This window comes from Theropithecus gelada, chromosome 18, assembly GCF_003255815.1.
Source record: "Theropithecus gelada isolate Dixy chromosome 18, Tgel_1.0, whole genome shotgun sequence".
NCBI classification, from domain to species: domain Eukaryota; kingdom Metazoa; phylum Chordata; class Mammalia; order Primates; family Cercopithecidae; genus Theropithecus; species Theropithecus gelada.
Genome location: NC_037686.1, coordinates 59,779,743 through 59,806,024, shown reverse-complemented (window position 1 = coordinate 59,806,024; position 26,282 = coordinate 59,779,743). Strand labels below are relative to the sequence as shown.

Below are 26,282 nucleotides of genomic sequence, written 5' to 3'. Positions count from 1 at the left end.
TGAATGTCAATGTGTTTTTTGAAACTATGACCAAATTGGTTAATCTGCAGTCAAATTTATGATGGAAGGTCGGCTATATTGTTTTGTAACAAGTATGTTCACAAACTAATTTATTCACAAAGTATGTGTAGACTTCATCAAATTTATAAATAAACTTACATGAACCTTTAACATCATGCAGCTAAACAGAGCATTGAGTATTGAAAACCATATCCATTTTCAACTTGCTTAGTCATGTGTAAATTTATATAGGATAGTCCAAGTTATAGATATAGTTTTGTCATCTCCAATACCGTATTTGTTCATAACAGTAGTGCTATAACATGGCAGGTATCATTTGCTTTTTTTTCTAGAGGAGATTGGAAGGTATGTGAGTAACAGAAATAGAAAGCCTGGTGTTCTGTATTTGAAATCCTGATTTATCTTAAAATCAATGGTAAACAACTAATAAAAAGCATCAAAATCACTGACAAAGAATTATAGAATGCAATGTCTGAAACCTATCTGAGACAGACTCAAGTGGAATTAATTTTGGTCAAGCTTAGACATTGGCATTTTGTTTTAAGTCTTCAGTTGATTCTTACCTACACATTTGGCAAAGAATAGACATACATTAAAATTAGCATGGAATGTCTCAAAAAATGCTGGAATTATTCATTAAGAAAGGGAGAATAGTCTGGGCGTGGTGGCTCACGCCTGTAATCCCAGCACTTCGGAAGGCCAAGGCAAGTGGATAACCTGAGGTTGGGAGTTCAACACCAGCCTGACCAACATGGAGAAACTCCATATCTACTAAAAATACAAAATTAACCAGGCGTTTTGGCACATGCCTGTAATCCCAACTACTCGGGAGGCTGAGGCAGAGATTTTGTCATTGCATTCCATCCTGGGCAACAAGACTGAAACTCTGTCTCCAAAAAGAAAAAAAGAATAATGGGAGGATAATTTTGGATTTACTCAATGTTGGCACAATAATAATTGTATATCCTATATGTGTATATATCTCCAATAATATATATTGGAATTATATATTATATATATGTAAATATATAAAATATATTACATATATTTATATATAACATAAATATTTGTATATAAATATTTGTATATAAATATATAATATATATAATTATTGTATATATGTATACTATATATAGTATACATATATGTACACATAATATAAATATAAAATAATTATATATAATCATAACATATGTTATATATTAATTATATCATATATATCCTATATATAAACATACAATAATATATATGATATATAATTATTATTGGATCCAAACATATGTATCCCTTAATTTTATGAACTAAGGAATAATAAACTATAAAGAACTATATAAATCATATTAAAGTCATTGCTTAGTTTATGAATATGGGTTTTTGGTGAATTAAACATTGAGTCAATCAAATAATAATTCTTCCATTCTTAATATATAATCCCAGCATTTTGTCAGCAATTCCATTCCTTCATCATTTATTCACAAATATTTCTCTTCTCTGAACAGATCAAAATATAGAGGTAGTGAACTGTAATGAATACACTAAATAATATACTTGAATATTAGATATGAATAGAATCTATATTTTTGGAAATACTGTTTATACACCCACAAATATGTGTACAAGGATGTATTCAGGTATAATGCCTATCATATACATATGTGCACACATATGCATTCTGTATTCCTGTACTTTTATTTACATTTTCAGAATTTCACAATAGATGAGAATATGATTTATTTTCAAAATGCAAGCTTGCACCAAGGCAGAATTAATTTATCTACTTTAAAAGCAGAATTTTCCTTTGAAAAAAAGTGACAACTTATATTCAATCGGATAGTAAGAAAAAATTTATCTCAGATATAACTTAATAAGTCCAAAAGCTTTTCTAGGTTGTAAAAACTGCTAGTTTCCTCAGCTTCCTGACAGGCTTATATAATGAATGACAATTAAATATCCATTGAATGAATGTGAAGGATAATAAAAATTATTAGGGTGATGAGAAGAGGAAACTGATAAAAAAATTGGAATTGCTGAGAAGTCAAAAAGCAAGGAAAGAAAAGTGGATAATTAGAAGGCAAATAGCAAGAATAGAGTCAATAAAGGGGATATGGTATATAAATTCAGACAGAAATTGTTTAGGGCATCTTCTCAATATCGAGAACAAAACTCATTAATAGCACTTGTGTGACTGACTCTTCTTTCTTAAAAACTAAATTAACGTTTTTTTTATCCTCTGTGTATTTTTAAACTTTACATGGTTTACTAAGCCTCGTCTGCACAATTCCATTATTTTCAGATGAATTAAATATCCCCGTTTACTGTTGGCATACAGAAACGCTACTCATTTTTGTATGTTGCTTTTGTATCCTACAACTTTACTGAAATTTCATGAGTTCTAATAGTTTTCTCGTGTAATCTTTAGGTTTTTTCACATATAACATTACACCATCTGCCAATAAGAGTAATCTGACTTCATCATTTCCAATTTGAATGCCCTTTTTATCTTTCTCTTGTCTGATCATTCTAGTTAGGACTTCTAGTAGTATATTGAATAACAGTGGTGACTGGAAATCCTTGTCATGTTCCAGATATTAGAGGAGAGGCTTTCAGCTTTTCCCCCACTCTGTATGATACCAGCTGGGGAAAATTTAGCTGATGTATGCAATGTTTATATTACGAGTTTTAATATATTTAATAATTTTTACTGTTTGTTCACTTCAGTGTTTTTGGCAGACATTAGTTACTTTGTTTTTTTTTTCAACTTTTGTTTTAGGTTCAGCAAGTACATGTGCAGGTTTGTTACAAAGGCATATTTTGTGATGCTGAGCTTTGGGGAATGACTAAATCTGTCACCCAAGTAGTAAGCATAGTACCCAATACATAGTTTTTCAGTTCTTGTCCCGCTTCCCCTCTCCCCAGTCTAGTAGTCCCCAGTGCCTATTATTTATATCCTTGTGTCTACGTGCACTACGTGTTTAGCTCCTAGTTATAACTGACAACATGAAGTATTCAATTTTCTGTTTCTGCATTAGTTGGCTTTGTATAATGACCTCCAGCTCCTGGAAGTCCTAGTCAGAGCAATCAGGCAAGAGAAAGAAATAAAAGGCATCAAAAAAGGAAAATAATTAAAACTATCTCTCTTCATTGATGATATTTTTATATACTTGGAAAAAAAACGACTCCACTAAAGTGCACCTACAACTGATAAATGACTTCATTGAAGTCTCAGGTTACAAAATCAATTGTACAAAAATCAGTAGCATTTCTATACACCAATAATGTTTTAGCTGACAGCCAAATCAAGAACACAATCTCATTTACAGTAGCCACACACAGAAAATGAAATACCTGAGACTACAGCTAATCAAGGATGTGAAGAACTATAAAACACTGCTGAAAGAAATCACAGATCACACATGCAAATGGAAAATGCTTCCATGCTCATGGATTAGAAGAATCAGTATCATTAAAATGGCCATACTACACAAAACAATTTACAGATTCATCACTATTTCTATCAAATTACCCAACATCATTTTTCACAATTGGAAAAATCAACTATTCTTAAATTTATAAGAAACCATGAAAGAGCCCAAATAGCCAAAGTAATCCTAAACAAAAAGAACAAAGCTGAGATCACCACATTTCCCAACTTCAAACTATACTACAAGCCCACAGTAATCAAAACAGCATGGTATTGATACAAAAACAGAAACATAGACTGGTAGAACAGGATAGAAATCCCAGAAATAAAATCACCCACTTACAACCATGTAGTCTTAGAAAAACTTGATAGAAATAAGCAATGGGAAAAAGATTCCCTCTGTAACTGGCTATCATATGCAGAAGACTGAAACTGGACCCCTATGTATCACCATATACAAAAAAATTAACTCAAGATGGATTAAAGATTTAAATGTAAAACCTTATATCAGTTTTTTATGTTAATGTTCAAGTGTGTCAGGTTGCTTGATACCAGCTTGTCCACATAATATCATGCAGAAAAAGGCACAAATGAATTTCTAGGTATTTATATTGCAACTTTATGAAGTGCTTAATCTTCATAGCTAGAAAAGAGGAAAGAATCACTGAATGTCAGAATCACTGAATGTCAGTGGAGATAAACAGGTATCAATCTATAGCATCTCCTTACTTCTTCTGAAATATAGAGTATAAATTATAATTTTTCAAAAGTACTTTTCTAGAAGTTACCTTTGAAAACTAAATCAGAGTTCCTAAAAACTCTTCTATAAAATATTTTTACTAAAACATAATAGCAGAAGTTTGCAAATAGGACTTTCAATCATGACGTAAAGGAAATATTGCCTTAATTCATTCTCCAGACAGAATAGATGAAAGTTAAGTTTTACTTCAAATAATTGTTCAGAACCTGGGACTTTAGTGCTTTGTCAACTTGAAAAACTGAAAAGACACTTTTAGAACAAATTTACTATGTCAGTATCTCGGATTTGCTATAAATACTTGAAGTATATCACACAGAAAAATGATCTAAGTGTTTCCCTCTTGAAGTTTCTAACTGATTGTATTTGAAGCCTCAAATACATTCTTCAGTATAGGAAGCAGTCTTTCCTAAAAGGTATAATTTTAAAAGTAAGTTGCAGTCATTTACAGTTATTCCAAAACCAAATAAACTGCTATTTTAAACTCATAAATCATACTTAATCGAATTTCCTTTTGATAATCAAAGATAATCCAAATTAAACAGGAAGAAAACATAATTACACATAACATACACATCTTAAACCATATCATATCTAAATTACATTATTTTTCCTGAATAAAAAGAAAACAATTAGATCGTGTATTGCATTACTCATTAATCATACAAATAAGCAGTCATGACACAGTTCATCTTAGAAATAGCTGAATTTTTTTATTTTTTTATTTTTTGAGACGGAGTCTCGCTCTGTTGCCCAGGCTGGAGTGCAGTGGCACAATCTCGGCTCACTGCAAGCTCCGCCTCCCCAGTTCAGGCCATTCTCCTGCCTCAGCCTCCCAAGTAGCTGGGACTACAGGCGCCCACCACCACGCCCAGCTGTTTTTTATATTTTTAGTAGAGATGGGGTTTCACCTTGTTAGCCAGGATGGTCTCAATCTCCTGACCTCGTGATTCACCCACCTCGGCCTCCCAAAGTGCTGGGATTATAGGCATGAGCCACCGTGCCCGGCCGAATTTTTTTTTTTTTTTTGTCTCATTGATTCTGGCCAATAATCGTGATTATGAACCTAAGATTGAAAGAAAATGAAGAATCCATGTTTTTCGATTTGAGCATCTCACAACAAAATTGCCATCCTTGGCTTGCCTTAGAATTCATTCTAGTTTTCCATTACCAGAAAATGACCAAGGAAAAGTTAGCTAAATGTATTAAATACTTGCTTAAACATTTTAATAATCTCCATTTTGCAGATAATGAATCTAAAGATAAAAAAGAAACACATAATAAATAGAAAGTCAAGCTAAAATTCCAGCTTCCTGTACTCAACACTTGTATTCTATTAATTTAACCACATTATATATTTTTTGTGAAACAATTAAATTAAATGTGTGTTTGCTTCTTATTAACCCTTGTAAGTAACATTCATGTAGATCTTAAATTTCTTTAAACATGCTTGTGTTATGTCAATGCTATAACTTTATGAAGTTAAATACAATGTGTGTTTCATATTTTAATCTGTACAACATTAACATAGTACTTGAAATATAGTGTACTTTTCTCAACTGTTGGGAAATTGTATGCCTTTATCATCAGCCCTTCAAGTAGAGTGTGTTTCTTTGTTTGTTCATTCTCATACCCAACTTTTACTCCCTCTGCAATATGAAAAACATTCAACATTTTAATCAGTACCTCCAAATTAGTCTGGCTGTAAAATATTGAAGCTATCTGTTTTCCAGGCCACTAGCTATCAAAACAACTTAGGAGCATAACATTTTTAATTAAAATCTGCATGATGTATATTGGTGATACTTTCTTGAATAACTATTTTCTATTTCAAAATAGAATATTTGGCCTATCATAAATCCCATGTTTGAAAACCATGAAGCTGTTCAAAAAACACATTTTTTAAAATAAGGAGTGGTCAATAAAATTAATCATAAAATATCAATTTATTCCTGTATTTTTTCAGTGAAGAAGAATCACACAACAGTGACTTATTGATTTATTCATAGAAATAGTTCAGAGTATTAAAATATGATAGACTTGTGTAAAATCTCCTATAAATTTAATTAAAAATTGATGAAAAAGCTTGGAAGTGGGCCGGGCATGGTGACTCAGGCCTGTAATCCCAGCACTTTAGGAGGCCGAGGCGGGTGGATCACCTGAGATCAGGAATTCGAAATCAGCCTGACCAACGTGGCGAAACCCCATCTCCACTAAAAATACAAACGAAACAAAGCAAAGCAAACAAGCAAACAAAATAGCCAGGCGTGGTGGCAGGAGCCTATAATCCCAGCTACTTGGGAGGCTGAGGCAGGAGAATCGCTTGGACCCAGGAGGTGGAGGTTGCAGTGAGCCTAGATCACACCTAGATCACACCATTGCACTCCAGCTTGGCAACAAGAGCCAAACTTTGTCTCAAAAAAAAAAACAAACAAAAAAAAAAACAAACTTGGAGAATTAGGATGTTTATTTTTTGTGGTGTGCTTGTTTAAAAATTGTATCACTATCAAACTGTAACAATTTTATAATTTATTGTTAAGTGATCATTTTTAGTAGGTAGCTAAATAGATTATTCAGCTGGTTTGAATTCCAAATATTTAGCAGAATATTTATTAAAATCTTAGTAGAAATTAAAATATCTATTTAACTGTATCTGGTACTTCAGTGACTTTGTCATTCCAACTTTAAAAAATATCTCTAACCCGGGAGGCAGAGCTGGCAGTGAGCCGAGAGGGCGCCACTGCACTCTAGCCTGGGTGACAGAGTGAGACTCTGTCTCAAAACAACAACAACAACAACAACAAACTCTTCTTTGTGTTATCATAAGCCATTTTACAAAACAATGCATTGATGTTTCAGTGACCTATTTAAAACTCCTTTAGCTTAAAAAATATCACCAAAGGCACCTGGAACATGAGATAAAAATAGAAAAGCTATCTATTTAAAATACTATCCTAGAATAATCAAACTTTGAGCCTCAAAAATTGCCCGGAAAGTATGATTGAGTCTTGACTGGAATAAATATTGGAATGATAAACGTTATTTTTGTGCAGTATGGAAAAATAGTAGTGTACCATGCAATTTTTATCAATTTTTTATAGTAATAAATTACCTGCAGATCTGATTGGTTTACATGAAGGCATTTATAGCTTGGTCATGTGCAGGTTCTGCTGAGATGCGTGAACTTGCTGTACATGTCTCATTGACATCATCAATACTGTCTAATACAATTTTTCAATGATGGTGTTATTGAGATATAATGGACATACCATAATTCACCCTTTTGAATTGTACAATTAAGTGATTTTTAGTATATTCAGAGAGCTGCACAGCCATTACCATTAATTTTAAGATATTTTCATTCTCTAAAAAGGAAATCCTGTACCTATTACCAATCACTCTCCATCCTTCTATGCCCTATCACCAGACCCTAAAAAAACATATCTACATTGTGTTTGTAATATTATGGACATTTCATACAAATAAAATATGTGGCTATTTGTGACTGACATTTTTCACTTATAATGTTTCCACAGTTCATCTATGTTATAGAGTATTTTAGTACTTCATTCTTCTTTGTGACTGAATAATATTATTCTGTGTGTGTGTTTATACATATCACATTTTATTTATCCATTCCTGAGTTAAAAGACAATACATGTTTCATTCTTCTGGATATAAACCAAGGAGTGGATTCACTGGATCATATGGTAACTGTGTTTAACCATTTATATTAGGTGAAAAGTAACTGTGGTTTTGCAATTAAAATTTAAATTGTGGAGGCTCCAAGTTCTCTACAGTCTTTTTTTTGGTTTTGTTTTTTAACCAATCATTGTATGAAATGCATTGCATTATGGTTTCAACTTGCATTTTCCTAATAACTAATCATGTGTAGCATTTTCCCCCTGTTCTTACTGCCCCTTTGTATATCTTCTGTTGAAAAGTGTCTATTGAAGTCCTTTGTCTATTTATTAATTGGGTTACTGGATGCATGTTCTTTTACCTTCATCAGATAAATGATTTACAAACATATTCTCCCTTCTGTGGGTTATTTTCACACTTGATGTGTTCTTTGAAGCACTGCAGTTTTCATTCTAATGAATTACATTTTATGTAATTTTTCTTCTGTTATTTGTGTTTTTGGTGTTTTTAGTGTCCTATCTAAGAAATATTTGCCAAATCTAAGATGAAGAAGCTTTACATTTATGTTTTCTCCAAAGGGCTTTATAGTTTTAGCTTGTATATTTAGGTTACTGACACATTTTCAGTTAATCATTTTATATGTTATGTTGTTGAGGTCAAACTGCATTCTTTAACATGTGAATACCCTGTTCTCCCAGAATCATATTTGTAAATTATTTTTCTCCAATAAATTGTCTTGATACCCTGGTAAAAAGATTAACCATAAATTTAAGTGTTTATGTCTATTTGTATGTCAGAACCACAAACGTTGCCTTAATGTAGCTTTCTAGTAAATCATGAAATTGGGAAGTGTGAGTCTTCCAACTTTATTTTTCTCACTTAACACGATCTTGAGTATTCAGGATACTTTGTTTTTCCATAAAAAATTTAGTATTATCTTGTCCATTGAATTGACAGTGTAGGTCAATTTGGAGAACATTGTCATCTTAAAAATATTACATTTTCCTTTGGCTTAGGATTCTCTTGGCAATGCGGGATCTTTTTTGGTTCCATATGAACGTTAAAGCAGTTTTTTCCAATTCTGTGAAGAAAGTCATTGGTAGCTTAATAGGGATGGCATTGAATCTATAAACTACCTTGGGCAGTATGGCCATTTTCACGATATTGAATCTTCCTATCCATGAGCATGGTATGTTCTTCCATTTGCTTATGTCCTCTTTTATTTCACTGAGCAGTGGTTTGTAGTTCTCTTTGAACAGGTCCTTTCCATCCCTTTTAAGTTGGATTCCTAGGTATTTTATTCTCTTTGAAGCTATTGTGAATGGGAGTTCATTCATGATTTGGCTCTCTGTTTGTCTGTTATTGGCGTATAAGAATGCTTGTGATTTTTGCACATTGATTTTGTATTCTGAGACTTTGCTGAAGTTGCTGATAGCTTAAGGAGATTTTGGGCTGAGATGATGGGGTTTTCTAAATACACAATCATGTCATCTGCAAACAGGGACAATTTGACTTCTTCTTTTCCTAACTGAATACCCTTTATTTCTTTGTCTTGCCTGATTGCCCTAACCAGAAATTCCAACACTATGTTGAATAGGAGTGGTGAGAGAGGGCATCCCTGTCTTGTGCCAGTTTTCAAAGGGAATGCTTCCAGTTTTTGCCCATTCAGTATGGTATTGGCTGTGGTTCTGTCATAAAGAGCTCTTATTATTTTGAGATACGTTCCATCAATATCGAATTTATTGAGAGTTTTTAGCATGAAGGGCTGTTGAATTTTGTCAAAGGCCTTTTCTGCATCTATTGAGATAATCATGTAGTTTTTGCCTTTGGTTCTGTTTATATGCTGGATTACGTTTATTGATTTGTGTATGTTGAACCAGCCTTGCATCCCAGGGATGAAGTCCACTTGATCATGGTGGATAAGCTTTTTCATGTGCTGCTGGATTCGGTTTGCTAGTATTTTATTGAGGATTTTTGCATCGATGTTCATCAGGGATATTGGTCTAAAATTCTCTTTTTTCTTGTTGTATCTCTGTCAGGCTTTGCAATCAGGATGCTGGAGGCATCACGCTACCTGACTTCAAACTATACTACAAGGCTACAGTAACCAAAACAGCATGGTACTGGTACCAAAACAGAGATATAGACCAATGGAACAGAACAGAGCCCTCTGAAATAATACCATACATCTACAGCCATCTGATCTTTGACAAACCTGACAAAAACAAGAAATGGGGAAAGGATTCCCTATTTAATAAATGGTGCTGGGAAAATTGGCTAGCCATAAGTAGAAAGCTGAAACTGGATCCTTTCCTTACTCCTTATGAGAAAATTAATTCAAGATGGATTAGAGACTTAAATGTTAGACCTAATACCATAAAAACCCTAGAAGAAAACCTAGGTAATACCATTCAGGACATAGGCATGGGCAAGGACTTCATGTCTAAAACACCAAAAGCAACGGCAACAAAAGCCAAAATTGACAAATGGGATCTAATTAAACTAAAGAGCTTCTGCACAGCAAAAGAAACTACCATCAGAGTGAACAGGCAACCTACAGAATGGGAGAAAATTTTTGCAATCTACTCATCTGACAAAGGGCTAATATCCAGAACCTACAAAGAACTCAAACAAATTTACAAGAAAAAAACAAACAACCCCATCAAAAAGTGGGCAAAGGATATGAACAGACATTTCTCAAAAGAAGACATTCATACAGCCAACAGACACATGAAAAAATGCTCAACATCACTCGCCATCAGAGAAATGCAAATCAAAACCACAATGAGATACTATCTCACACCAGTTAGAATGGCAATCATTAAAACATCAGGAAACAACAAGTGCTGGAGAGGATGTGGAGAAACAGGAACACTTTTACACTGTTGGTGGGACTGGAAACTAGTTCAACAATTGTGGAAAACAGTGTGGCGATTCCTCAAGGATCTAGAACTAGAAATACCATTTGACCCAGCCATCTCACTACTGGGGATATACCCAAAGGATTATAAGTCATGCTGCTATGAAGACACATGCACACGTATGTTTATTGCAGCACTATTCACAATAGCAAAGACTTGGAATCTACCCAGATGTCCATCAGTGACAGACTGGATTAAGAAAATGTGGCACATATACATCATGGAATACTATGCAGCCATAAAAATGGATGAGTTTGTGTCCTTTGTAGGGACATGGATGCAGCTAGAAACCATCATTCTCAGCCAACTATCGCAAGAACAGAAAACCAAATTCTGTATGTTCTCACTCATAGGTGGAAATTGAACAATGAGAACACTTGGACACAGGAGGGGGATCATCACACATCGGGTCCTATTGTGGGGAGGGGCGGGAGGAAGGATAGCATTAGGAGATACACCTAATGTAAATGACAAGTTAATGGGTGCAACACACCAACATGGCACATGTATACATATGTAACAAACCTGCACGTTGTGCACATGTACCCTAGAACTTAAAAAAAAAAAAAATTACATTTTCCAATCTGTGAGTTAAGGACGTCTTACTATTTCTTCAGACATTTTTTACATTTTCAGTGTTTTTACATTTTTAGTGTACAATCTTTCTCTTGTTTTGATAATTTATTCCTAGTTGTTTATTTTATTGATCCTACTGTAAATTATACTGTTTACTTAATTTTATTTTTGAATTATTTCTACTGTATAGAAATGGAGGGCAACTGAATTTCTTCTGACTTTATATACATTATCTTGCTGATCTCATTCACTATTTGTAATAGGCTATTTTGTGCATTCCTGACTATTTTCTATATATAAGGTCATATCACAAGCAAATATAGATAACTTGACTTCTTAATCACCAATCTACATGCCTACTTTTTCCCCTAAAAGCCCGGAAAAATTTCAGCAAATGTTGACAAAAAGTGGCAAAAGCAGACATTTTATTTCATCAGTGAGACCAATGAAAAGCTTTCAATCTGTCATGATTAGTATGATAGTAGTTTCAGGTTTTTATAGATATACTATATGAGGCTGAGGAAGGCCCCTTCAACTTCTATTTTATCGAGTGTTTTTTCTTTTTTTTTTTCATGAAAGTTTGCTGGACTTGGTGAAATGCTTTTCTGTATTTATTGAGATAATCATGTAATTCAGTCCTTTAATCCATTAGTATGATATATTATATTGATGACTTTTAAGATATTAGATTAATCTTGAATTCCTGGGGTAAAGCCTCATGGAGTTAGTTGGGAAGTGTTCCCTTATGTTCTACATTTTGGAAGAGTTTGTGAAGGACTGTTGCTAATTCTCCTTTAAATGTTTGGTAGAATTTATCAGGAAAGCCACATGGGCCTTGAGTTTTATTTGTGGGATTTTAAAAATTATTATTTCAATGTTTTATGTGCCTAAATTTATTTATATTTTTAATTTCTTAAATGAGTTTTGTAGTTTACGTGTTTCTATGAATTTGTTCATTTTATCTTGATTATCTACTTTTTGTGTTAAATTGTAGTATTATTATATTGTCCTATTTATTATTCTAAGATCAAGTAATGTCCCGTTTCATTCCTGATTTTAATCATTTTAGTTTTTTCTCTTGTTCTCCTTGGTCACTATAGTTTAAGTTTTGTTAGTTTTGTTACTTTTGGTTTCACTGACTTTCTCTCATATTTTTCTATTCTCTATTTCATTTATTTCTCCTCTGACATTTATTTTTTTCTCTTTATGTGGTACTTGGGTTTTGCTTTATCTTCCTTAATGTTTTTTAGGGTGGAATGTTAAGTTATTGATTTGGGGTCATCTTTTTTAAATACTGGCATTGAGAGCCTTAATTTTTATTCTGAGCATTGCTTTAGTTTCATCCCATACGATTAGGTGTGTATTTTTGTTTTCATCAATCTCAAAAATTTTTATAATTTCCCCAGTGATTTCTTCTTTAACCTATTGGCTATTTGGAATGCACTGTTTAATTTTTATGTATTCGTGAAATTCACAAATTTCCTTCTGTTATTGCCTTCTAATTTCATTTCATTTTAGTCAGAGGCTTGCATAAAGGCCTTATACACATTTTATCCTGGAGAATGTGCCATGTGCCCTGGAGAAAAATCTGGGAGAAGAATCTGGGATTCTTTCTACTGTTGGGTGGAGTGTTCTTTATCTGTTAGGCAGATTGTTTAGTGTTGTTTACATCATGTATTTCCTTGTTGATATTCTGCCGTGTTGTTCTACTTATTAAAAGTGGGATTTGGCATTTTAAAACAATTATTGTTTTTTTTTTTCTCTCTTCTTGTTTAGTGAATTCCCCTGATTCATTATGACATTAATTATTCTTTGTCATATGTGGTCACTGGAATTTAATTCAATTAGTACATTGTTCAGATAATGTTTACACAGAGACTTCCTTGAGTGCCTTAAAGGTGTATGTCTCCTGGCATTTGCCAAAGTGGGGTGTGTGTGTGTGTGTGTGTGTGTGTGTGTAGGTATGCACGCTTTTCTGGCTCATCTTTAACACTCCAGCAGTTTTTAATTTTCTTACCTTTCATTCCCTGCTGTGTAGACCCTTAATAATAGCCACAGGTGAGATTCTGCTCATTCTCAGGTATTTGTCATGCCCACAGCCCTGCACACATACATGGCCTTCTAGATCGTCAAGAAACTGTCTGATTCTTTTTAAGTCCTCATATGTCCATAGTTTTTTCCAGATTTTCCTTTTAAATGTTTTTGTTTGCCTCTGATTTTTTAGATGCCTGTCCGGGAGATAGGGCTGTTCACACTAAATAAGCTCTGAGTTAGGTAAACTAAAGACAGTCCTGTGACTGGAGAATTCCCAGGAAACTTCCAGATAGACCAAATAGCGACAATTTATTAGCTATAGTGCTATTTGAGTAGTTCCAACTGTTATGCCCCTTTAGTGATAGCTAGAGTGCTCATTTTTATGATTACTCTGCTTTTGAGGCTGTTGGTTTCAAGACTACCATGGAACTGGTCGAGGAAAGGTGGAGAACGGCATGGGGCAAGTAACATATCATAAAACTTGCTGTTGTTACCAAGATTCAACACTTTAAAAAAAAAAAAAATCCCCAGATTGTTACAAACATTTGAGTAATTTCCAGAGCTTTAAAAAATGAAGATTTACATATATTGTTTGCCAGTGTTCTTAATGCTTTTATAGAAAATTTCTGGAGGTTCTTTTATTTATTTATTTATTTATTTATTTATTTATTTATATTTTAAATTATACTTTAAGTTCTAGGGTCCATGTGCACAACATGCAGGTTTGTTATATATGTATACATGTGTCATGTTGGTTTGCTGCACCCATTAACCCATCATTTACTTTAGGTATTTCTCCTAATGCCATCCCTCCTCCATACCCCCATCCCATGACAGGCCCTGGTGTGTGATATTCCCCGCCCTGTGTCCAAGTGTTCTCTTTGTTCAATTCCCACCTATGAGTGAGAACATGCGGTGTTTGGTTTTCTGTACTTGTGATAGTTTGCTCGGAATGATGGTTTCCAGCTTCATCCATGTCCCTACAAAGGACATTAACTCATCCTTTTTTATAGCTGCATAGTACTCCATGGTGTATATGTGCCACATTTTCTTAATTCAGTCTATCACTGATGGACATTTGGGTTGGTTCCAAGTCTTTGCTATTGTGAATAGTGCCACAATAAACATACGTGTGCATGTGTCTTATAGTAGCATGATTTATAATCCTTTGGGTATATACCCAGTAATGGGATCTCTGGGTCAAATGGTATTTCTGGTTCTAGATCCTTGAGGAATCGTCACACTGTCTTCAACAATGGTTGAACTAGTTTACACTCCCACCAACAGTGAGAAAGCATTCCTATTTTTCCATATCCTCTTCAGCACCTTTTGTTTCCTGACTTTTTAATGATCACCATTCTAACTGGTGTGAGATGGTATCTCATTGTAATTTGATTTGCATTTCTCTGATGACCAGTGATGATGAGCATTTTTTCATGTGTCTGTTAGCTGCATAAATGTCTTCTTTTGAGAACTGTGTGTTCATATACTTTGCCCAATTTTTGATGGAGTTGTTTGATTTTTTTTCTTGTAAATCTGTTTAAGTTCTTTGTAGATTCTGGATATTAGCCCTTTGTCAGATGGGTAGATTGCAAAATTTTCTCCTATTCTGGAGGTTCTTATTCTAGTCTGAAAAATTGCTTCTTATAATGCATTATTAAATATGTTAACTTCACATAAACACAACATAAATGCAAATATATTGGTTTCATATAATGATTAATGGTATAGAAAATTATTAATTTTCTCTCTCTCTTTCTCTGTGTCTCTTGTCCCTTACCTGCACTCCCACCTATCCACCGAACGCATGAAAATACTTCTATACCTTCCAGGGTTAAAAAAGGCCACAGATTGCACAAATAGAAAAAGATAATGGAAAAGACATGCTTCTATTTGCACTGTAGTTGTTCAGTTACTTAACACAGTCTTTGCTAAATCCAAATAACTTACAATTTCCAAGTGAAATATTTGTGTTTGGGTTTATATTTTGCACAACATATACATTTGAAACATATTGAAGATATATATGTGATCAACACACAGACACACACACATACATATATACACAGATAGCAACATGTATCAACATATACACACTTCAAGATATATATGTATGTATTTATATGTGTGGATACATCAATTTACCTATATATCTCTATGTACACATATCTACTTTCATTAACTGTAACTCTATTTTCAATGTTTTTCTAATAAAAAGTATGACCTAATAAATAAAGTAGATTAATTTTCAAATTTAGTAACATTTCAGGGTTACCATTTACCATAACATTGTATTATCAGTGTTATATTAAAAATGTTGAGCATAAAAGAGGACCTTTGTCTATTTCTGATAATTACGTTTATTGTAACAAAACTATAAACTACCTTCGATAAATTAATTTATGGCAGAAACTCTATTATCTTATTTAACACTTTTATCTATGTACAAATTAGGTCCAGATTGTCATTATCTTGTGAAAAACTTATATAAGGCCTATTAAGGAAGGGGCATTGTTCTCAAATAAATTCTATATTTTAAGCAATTTGTTTATCCCAATATATCTACGAGAAGTGTGCGAGTATCATTCCGTTTACATGAGCAAATTTTACACCATAATATTTTATGTTACTTGTCTATCACCACACTACCATGTAAAGTGTTGTTCATAATAATTTCTAATAAGGGAAAATTGTAACTCTTGCAAATATAAAAAGATTACATGTCAAATGTATTATTTAACACATTAATGTGGATTCAGTAAAATGTCAGATACTGTTCAACAAGCACTTGAGATACTAGATATTTGTAGGCTATTTAATAAAAGAATATTAAATAACTTTGCTCCATTAATCAATTGCTTAATATCCTACAGAGCTATAAGTCATAATATTTGGGAATTTATTTTCCACCAGACAGAATTTATTTTAATCTTCATCAGATAAAATTTTATAAGTTAACCTCTGTCCCTATGAAGTTATAAAAGCCTTGGCAGCAGCAAGGCAATTACAAAACTAAATTCATCCCTGCCATGCTTATAACAATAATTAAATGAACAATAGAGCCAAACAAGAGGGCACATATAAAGAAATGTGCATTTAGTTGTTGCTACTCTACTAAATATAACATTAATATCTATAATTGTGAAGTAAATATACTGTCAAATCTACTTGTTCTCAAGTTGGCTAACATCCTGCATAATAAATTATTTGCAATATTCCCCAGGATTTAGAAGTCATTAAAATAACCTTAAATTGCATTATATAATGCTTGAAGTCTCCTGTAAATTCAGTTTTGAAATTTATTTGCCATTTATGAAATAAAATATTTATGATATTTTTCCTTAATAAACCAATATTTTGACCATTTTAGTTTTTATTACTGTTAAGAGTGTCTTAGTTGTACTCTCTTTTATAAAATGGCAGTCATTTACTTGACGACAAAGTGAAAAACTTGTCTTCCCTGACATCAATGTCTATAAAATTAAGGCATCAAATAAAGACTAAATACCACCTTTCTCCATGTTTATGTTTGTCCTTTTGTAACTGGAGACAACTATGTCCATATTTAAATATCTCAATTTGTTACTAATGGTTAGAAAGACAAGGAATAGTCCCCTTGAATGTGATCAATATTTAATTTGGTCTACATTGATTTTTTTTTTTTTTTTACCACAGTCTCTATATTTCTCCATGTTCTTTTCCATCTGCCCTCAAAATAACAACCTCTTGCCCCATAAGACTCGTATATGTTCTCTTGCATACTCACTTTCTGTTCCTACTTCCTTTCTAGTTTTTATAATTTTCTTGAACTTGTTGCTTTCTCTTAGAGTCTTCTTGTTCCATTCCCAGATCTTTGCAATGTGGCTTTTGTCTCTACAATTTTCTAGACTACTTTTAATCTTCCAATATTGTTTTTTTAACTGTTGACAGTTTTAAGGCAGTTAATAATTTCTGAATTTTTTTTTTTTTTTTTGACTCAGGCTCTCACTCTGTCACTCAGCCTGGAGTGCACTGGCACAAACTTGTCTCACTGTAACCTCAACCTCGTGGGCTCAAACAATCCTTCCACCTCAGCCTCCCTAAGTAGCTGGAACCATAGGCATGCACCACCACGCCTGGCCTCTGATTTTTTTCTACTTGGCTACTGAGACACTTCTTTTACAGATTGTCCTCTTTAAGTAGTTTCCTATTGGCTTACTTTAAAAATTATTTTATTTCATTTTATACTTTATTGAACATCCTTTGTGTCTAGCTGGTCTTTAGGGTTGTGTTTCAAAACTCTTCCTTTTTAATATATACTCACTCTGAAAGAAATTGAATCCTCACTCTGGGCTTCATCAGAGGGTGGGGAATTTGAATGACTTAATTTAAAAGATATTGTAGGTAACAAATTATTTAAAAAATTACAACAAAAATCTGAAATTACTTTGGGATTTCTCAAGATTAATTTCTAATGTTTCATAGTTTGAGATTATAAGCTAAGCATTAAAGAATTAAGTGAGTCACAAAAGTCAAAATACTTATTAATCAATAATCAACATGAAGTCTCTTGAGTGACACATACGAATCTTGACTATGTCTAAGGACCTTGCAAGTTTGGTATTTTGAGTATTATAATCAGCTAAAAAAATGACTTTCCCAACTGTACAAAATCCTTGGTTTTCTCTCAAGACTTAAGGTAGCTCTATAGTCCTGCTTACAACATTTAAACATGTTATAAGAAACATGTAATTTATATCATATCTCGCATCTTAAATGAATACCAGCACAAGGAAATCAAATCAATTGACTAAGCCAGAAATTAGCATTCAGAAATCATCTTTTTAAGAGTTATGAATAATTAGATTTTTTTTGAATTTTTGCATCAATGTATTTTTATTCTATTCTGTTTTCCCATTACTAGTCTACATTTTCCATAATTATCATTAATCCTTCATATTTCTTTGACAGATAATTTATTAAATATGTGAATTCATACTGATATGGGGGGGGGGGCAGGGAAGTGCTGGGTAGAGAAAGGCAGGTACCTGGGTAGGGCTCCACCCCCGCGGACCTAGATAAGGACAGGCACTCCTGCTTTTGTGCCCAAATGTTGCATTTTCCAAGACCACCCTGGCCCACCACGCCCCAATCCTGGGCCTCTAAGAACCTAAGACCCTAACAGGCAGATAAACAGGTGGCCAAACTTCGAAAGGGGCGCATTAGTGGAAGAAGACACAAGCGCATTAGTGGAAGAAGACACAAGCCAAGCGCGAGGACATGGAGGAATCCCGACGGGAGCACGCTGGTGGAATAGGACACTGACAGATGCCTGCACGCCGGCAGGCCATGGGCCAGCAGGACCAGACCGAGTTTGCTGAGAGCAGTTGGAGTAGAGCTGGGCCTTAGAGCAGCCCAACTCCAGGGGAAAAGCACCCCAGGGCAGTGTCTAGGGGTGAATGTTTACAGCTCTGAAGCCCCAGTGGGCATGTGTTACAGGGTGCTCTTTTAGTTTGCTGTCTACAGGCAGTTTGTGTTAACCAGCTCAATTAGACCCTCTTCTTTGTCGCAGGGATAGAAGGATTTCTGTATCCGGAGTTCTTGCCATGCTGTACCAGAAAAATCGGATCACACATGGGCTTCGAGAATGAGTGCAGTTTTATTCAGTGGAAGTAGCTCTCCGGCGATGGGGAAGCCAGCCCCACAACCCGTGCCCTAGAGGTTTGTTCCCCTAGAGATTTGAACAGCAGGGCACTGAAGAAGTGAGCCACTCCCCCTGTCTCATGCCCAGGGAGGGGGACAAGGGAACCTTTCCCGCTTCAATACAAAGGAATTAGAACTTTCAATTAGGTAAAAAATTAAGTGCATTTCAACTACATAAAATACGTAGAGTTGGATGTAGTACATGACAATAATTTGTTCTGATTTTAATGGAAGAGAAAATGACAAAACAGCATTGGTGGTAGAAGACTATTATGGCATTTTCTATTTTCCAGACATTATCCCAAGTGCCTTAAAGAAAGCAAGCAATGTAATGATCTCAAGAAAGCTATGTAGCTGATACTAATTTAAAATGACTAATTTAAAGAAAAATAACTGATGTATAAAGAGTGGTCCAAGTATGGCAGACAGAAGTTTCCATGTGTTTAGTTATTGGATTAGTTAAGCCATTTCAGATGCTACAGAGGGTACTCAGAGGAAAGAGACAGGAAAAAAAGTAAAGAAAATAAAACATTTGCAAATTAAACTAGAAGATTATTCCAGAGAAATAAAATACTCACTTTTCTATTACAGCTGGGCAAGAATTATTTAGATACATAAGCAACTGAAGTTTATCATTTAATCATTCTATAATATATTTTAGGAATTTGGTAATAAGTGTATATTTTTGCTAAATGAAGACAGTATGGAAAAATCAATTTATCTATCATATTCTTAGCATTTTGTTCAATATAAACAGTATTCAAAATATCTTATACTAAAAGCTAATTCCATAAGCAAGCAGATGAAATTAAACAAACAAACAAAAACAACACATGTTATTCTAAGTAGGAAAATTTTGCTTACTACATCTTCTCACAAAACTCATTAGCATGTTAAATCTCTGAGTAGCATGTGGTGTGAAATTTCTCAACTTTCCGTAACTCAAAGGTAGCAAATAGGGCACTTCCACAATCCCAAAACCCCAAAAGGAAAATAGTAGGATATTTTGGAAACCCTGATATATAGATTACCATTATATCTCTTATTATTTTTGATAGCAATGCCATCATTCTTTATGCAACATTTTATTATGTTATCTTTTAGAACTTTTTAAAATTATTATTATTTTCAGGTTCTGGGGTACATGTGCAGGATGTGCAGGTTCGTTACATAAGCAAATGTGTGCCATAGTGGTTTACTGCACCTGTCAAGCCATCACCCAGCTATTAAGCCCAGTGTGCATTAGCCATCCTTTCTAATACTCTTTCTTCCTTGACTCCACCCTGAAACATGCCACAGAGTGTTGTTCCCCTTCCTGTGTCCATGTGATCTCATCCTTTAGCTCCCACTTAAAAGTGAGAACGTACAGTGTTTGGTTTTCTATTTCTGAGTTAGCTTGCTGAGGATGACGGCTTCCAGCTTTATCCATGTCTATGAAAAGGACATGATCCCATTTCTTTTTATGGCTGCATAGTATTCCATGGTGTATATGTACCACATTTTCTTTAACCAGTCTATCATTGATGGGCATTTCAGTTAATTCTATGTCCTTGCTATTGTGACAAGTACTGCAATGAACATACGTGTGTGTGTGTCTTTGTAATAGAATGCTTTATATTTCTTTGGGTATATAGCTAGTAATGAGATTGCTGGGTAAAATGGTATTTCTGGTTCTAGCTCTTTGAGGAATCGCCACACTGTCTTCCACAATGATTGAACTAATTTACATTTCCACTAACAATGTAAAAGTGTTCCTATTTCTCTACAACTTTGCCAGCATCTGTTGTTTCTTGACTTTTTAATAATGGCCATTCTGAGTGGCATGAGATGGTATCCCATTGTGGTTTGGATTTGCTTCTCTCTAAAGTGATGTTGAGCTTTTTTCATATGTTCGTTGGCTGCATGAATGTCTTCTTTTGAGAAATGTCTGTTCATGTTTTTCACGCACTTTTTAAAGGGGTTGTTTTTTTCTTGTAAATTTGTTTGAGTTTCTTGTAGATTCTGGATATTAGACCTTTGTCAGATGGATAGATTGCAAAGATTTTCTCCCACTCTGTAGGTTGCCTGCTCACTCTGATAGTTTCTTCTGCTGTGCAGAAGCTCTTTAGTTTAATTAGATCCCATTTGTCAATTTTTGCTTTTTTTGCAATTGCTATTGACGATTTCATCATGCAATCTTTGCCCATGCCTATGTCCTGAATGGTACTGCCTATATTTTATTCTAGGATTTTTAGAGTTTGGGGTTTTGCATTTAAGTATTTAATCCATGTTGAGTTAATTTTTGTATAAGGTATGAGGAAGTGGTCCAGTTTCAATTTTCTGCAAACAGATAGCCAGTTATCCCAGCACCATTTGTTGAATAGGGAATTATTTCCCCATTGCTTGTGTTTGTCAGGCTTGTTGAAGATGAGATGGTTGTGGATGTGCAATCTTATTTCTGAGTTCTCTATTCTGTTCTGTTTGTCTATGTGTCTGTTTTTGTACCCGTATCATGCTGTTTTTGTTACTGTAGCCTTATAATATAGTTTGAAGTATGGTAGGGTGATGCCTCCAACTTTGTTCTTTTTGCTTAGGATTGTCTTGGCCATACAGACTCTTGTTTGGTTCCATATGAATTTTAAAACAGTTTTTTCTAAATTTGTGAAGAATGTAAATGGTAGGCTAATAGGAATAATATTACATCTATAAATTACTTTGGGCACTATGGCCATTTTCACGATACTGAAAAATATGAAACCTTCACAAACATGCATGTCACCCTTGTGCAGGGGCCATGCTAATCTTCTCTGTATCATTACAATTTTAATATATGTGCTCCCAAAGTGACCACATTATATGATTTTTGTCTGGTTATTTAAATAATGTTTTTCAGTAAATCTTTCTTATATCATTATTTTAATGCTTAAAATGCATATTGCTCTTCATATTTTAACATGTGCAACCCGGTATTCTGTGATATAATGCATAATAGGTTTTCCATCTCATCTTTGTAAATGTATGTCTGATCATATCTAGTATATTCCATGTATTTTCTTAAAAAGCAGATGCAGAGCCTTGAGTTAATTGTACATCTCAGTCCTTTGCTCATTATCACGTAATCCCCATTAAGTTCCCTTAGGCTATTATTATTTCCCAGTGTCCCTGTTGTCCACTAGTTTTTCTTCCACCACTCCCACTCCCCCTATAGAAAGTCACTAAACATGCTTACTGTACTTCGTTTTATGCGTACATGTTTTAGTAAAATGTTTTGGGATTGTGCATATACTTTATATTTATGAAAACTGTGTTATATGTCTCATTCTTTTTTCACTTGACAATGTGTTTTTAAGACACATATATGTTGCTAAGGTAGCTCATTTCCATTACTGCTTACCATAACCTTTCCCTCTCAGTGTGAGCATCCACTGCACCCTATCTTTCCACTCTCCCTGTGATATTCACCTTGCTAGACTCAAGTCGCTGTCCCCAAACCAAGGAGTATCCAGTGATAACCTCAAGTAGAATCCTATAAAATTGTATTTGGGTTATATTCTCAGAAGACATGTTTACTATTTTCATGTAAAAAGTTCCAGTATCTAGAGTTACTGAGCCCAAGGATATGCAAGTTTTAACTATTTGATACATATTATAACATGTATTCCTGCAAATTAAAACTGATTTAAACTACTCTAATAATATGTAGACACACTCCTAATGATACCAATAGTATTAATATTTTACAGTGTGAATAGTGATAAAATTATCTTGTTTTAATGTTGTGTCCTTTAACTGTATGTGATTTTGAACATTTTTGTATGATTAAAACAGCTAGTAGTATTTTTCTATTGTGAATTGGTTACCTATAAACTTTGCTAATTTTTTTTTCTGGTGGGATAGAACATTTTATTATTTTCATTTATTTGTATAAATGCTATATTTTTGAGACTATAACTCTGTTATATATCGTGAATGTATTTGCAACATGTTATTTGATTTTGAACGTAATATAGGACATATGTGCATGTGTTTTATTTTTCTATTTAATTAAATTATGAGGTTTTTAAAGATTTATGTCTTTAACAATGTATTTACATATATTTTTAAGTAACATACACATATTTATCAGTCTTCTAAAAATATAAGAAATTAATCTGGCCGGGCGCGGTGGCTCAAGCCTGTAATCCCAGCACTTTGGGAGGCCGAGGCGGGTGGATCACGAGGTCAGGAGATCGAGACTATCCTGGCTAACATGGTGAAACCCCGTCTCTACTAAAAATACAAAAAATTAGCCGGGCACGGTGGCGGGCGCCTGTAGTCCCAGCTACTTGGGAGGCTGAGGCGGGAGAATGGCGTGAACCCGGGAGGCGGAGCTTGCAGTGAGCCGAGATCACGCCACTGCACTCCAGCCTGGGAGACACAGTGAGACTCCGTCTCAAAAAAAAAAAAAAAAAAAAAAAAAAAAAAAAAAAAAAAAAGAAATTAATCTATAGAATTATATTTGATGTATGCATCTAGGTTACTTCTTTTCTAAAGACTTAGTTTTTTCTAGTATAGTTTATTAAACATGGATCCTAAATAAAGGTATAATTTTCTATGGTCTTTCTTCTAGTATCAGAGTATTTAAATTACTCTACTTTTATCTATGCAAGATATAATGTTGTACTGTAGAATTTAATGTCCTTCCTTGAAAGGCAATATATTTTGTAGAAAAGACTTTCCTCATATTATTAGAAAACTTTCTGCTTCCATTTCCTGTTTTATGTATGTTTCCAGATTAATATTGGAGTATTTCATATGCAGGGACAAAAATATTGTATTTTGGCTTTATTTTCTCATTTTAATATCTAGCACACTATCCTACAATGTATATTTGATAGCACGTTGTATAGGAACATTTAATCAATTGGCATGTAATCCATTTTACTGATATCGTGCAACAATCATGTATAATATATTTTCCTGGAATTAAGTAACTGAGGGAGAAATTCAATAGATAAGTAAGATTCAGAACTTGTTGGGCATTTAGATTTATTCTGCATAAGGAAAAAGTCTTGAGATTTGAAAAGGTAATAATTGAATTAATGAATGAAACATGACATGCTCTAATTTCCTTAAGAGACATTGTGGCTGCCATTTAGAATCAAAGAAGAGAGCAACTGTAAGAGGCAAATTCTGTAATCTGTTCAAAGATAATAGTGACTTGGAGTAGAACTGTCATCAAAAAAGTTTTATGGACTCAATAGACATTTGCTAGATTTCTGAGGAAAAGGCAACCCCTTGAAAAGGATTTGACTATAGAGAGATAAGAGTCAAAGATGTCTCCATAGATGTGTTTTCAGCAGCTGGACCAGAAGGGTGTTTACAACTTTTGAAATACAGAAAGTTAGGAGAGGAACTTTTCACGCTATGCAAAAATAAGCTAGAGTTTAGGAATTTGAGCTTTAGATGTTTCTAATACATCAGTGTAGAGGTAATACATTGGACAGAAAACCTTAAATTCAGGGACGAGATCTGGGATAGCGTTATTTGGTTGTTGTAGTACCACAGATGGCTGGATTGTCAAAGCAGATGCACAAGGATAATGGATCTTGCTTAACATCAAACTTCCCCAATGATTAGTGAAAGATATAAACAAAACGTAGGGACATTGCAGCCTTACAACATTAGTCTTTCAAATAGCCTCAAAGCCAACAGATACAGCTTCCAAAACGAAATAAAACAAAACAACACAATGCAAAACAAAGCAAAACCAGACTCATTCCCACCCTGGAATGAGTTTTGATTTTGGAGAAACAGATTGCAATATGTGTCTGCGACAATTTCGCTTGGAGAAAGTCGCTTTAGTTTGAGTTTTCTTGGTTACCATACTTTATTACTCACATAGGTAGATAGTCTATGTGGCTAACTTGCATTCTCCAGCCAGCTTTGTCCTTTAAGTCTGTAAGTTCCAGGTCTTTGCAATGATCGATATAGACAAACATTCTTAGGTAAGAACCTTTGCAGATATCTTTCTGGGATAAATCCCAATGCCATGCTTATACTTAGAATTTTTCGAGGTCAGCATTGCCTCCTCTGTGCCACGAGGAAGGGAAGTAGCTGCAGACCTGATGTTTGCTCTTTTCTTCCCAGAGTCATCAGCATGCAGATGGCATCTGAAGCAATGAGACTGTGTAGACCCACACGGTATGTTAATATTTCCTACCAGAGCAAGAGAGTAAGTGCTGCTTACTTTTAGTCCACTTTCACCGACTGTTTTCCCGGTTCAGAGGAGAGCGAGCACTGGATTTAATAAGGCTTGGCAATTGCAAAATGAGTACATAGAAGTGGAATGTAGATTTAAATGTGTGTGTGTGTGTCTGTATGTAAGTGTGTAAAGTTATAGGAGGGTTGAAGGGGAGAATAAGGAAACAATATCAAGCAATAAAGAAACTGCTACTAATTATCTTTGCTTACTTGCTTGTCACAAATTGTGGATATCAGAGACCCTAAATATGTTGGTGTTAGAATGGCAATGGACCTAAAGGAAGAGAGAACAACAAAATGCACTTACACCTTCATCAAGTTTGGTAGAAAATCTTTTCTTTCATGAGATAGGACCTATGAATGTCACAATTTTTCAATACAGTAATACTGGCCAGAAAGCTAATGGATATTCATTTCAGATTCTGAAAATAGCTTGACTGTCAACCTTGGCTTGTGGTAATATTTCCACCATATACATGACTATACATACATACACACACACACACACACATCCCTACTACAAGTGTGTGTATATGTTTCATTTAGAACATGGGAGAATCCACTTCTTAAGGACTGCTTGCTTCCACTTTCTAATAGAACTATTCCTAATGTAAAAATTAGCTCATCTAGATAGAAATAGCATTATTAACTGTCCTTTCTCTGGCAGATATTGCTTATTTTGCTTTCCAAGTCAGTATGCCTAAATTTTAGATCAAAATTAAGGTAATGTATATCATTTAACTGCATCATATATGTAAAGTTTGTTAGACTTCATGAAGATTACATTTAAGTTAATTGGGAGTGAAAGCGTTGTGATCAAGAATGAGAACAGTGTATACTTTATTCCAATCTAGCTTAAGCCTAATCATATGCAACAAATAAAAAATTATATTATAGTCACCATCTGTTAAACATGCTTGTCCAAAACCTCAATTTGCTAATTCTCCACATTGTGAATTTATACCTTCCTTAGGTAGAATCAAAATGTTAGGTTCCCAGGGTTCCT

General features: G+C 34.1%; 1 non-coding gene across 1 annotated transcript; it reads right to left on the bottom strand.

The window, feature by feature from the left end:
* Positions 1-21,777: 21,777 nt before the first annotated feature.
* LOC112611797 lies at positions 21,778-21,884 on the bottom strand. Its single transcript, XR_003116758.1, has one exon. It is a non-coding gene; the product is annotated as a U6 spliceosomal RNA (small nuclear RNA).
* Positions 21,885-26,282: the final 4,398 nt, after the last annotated feature.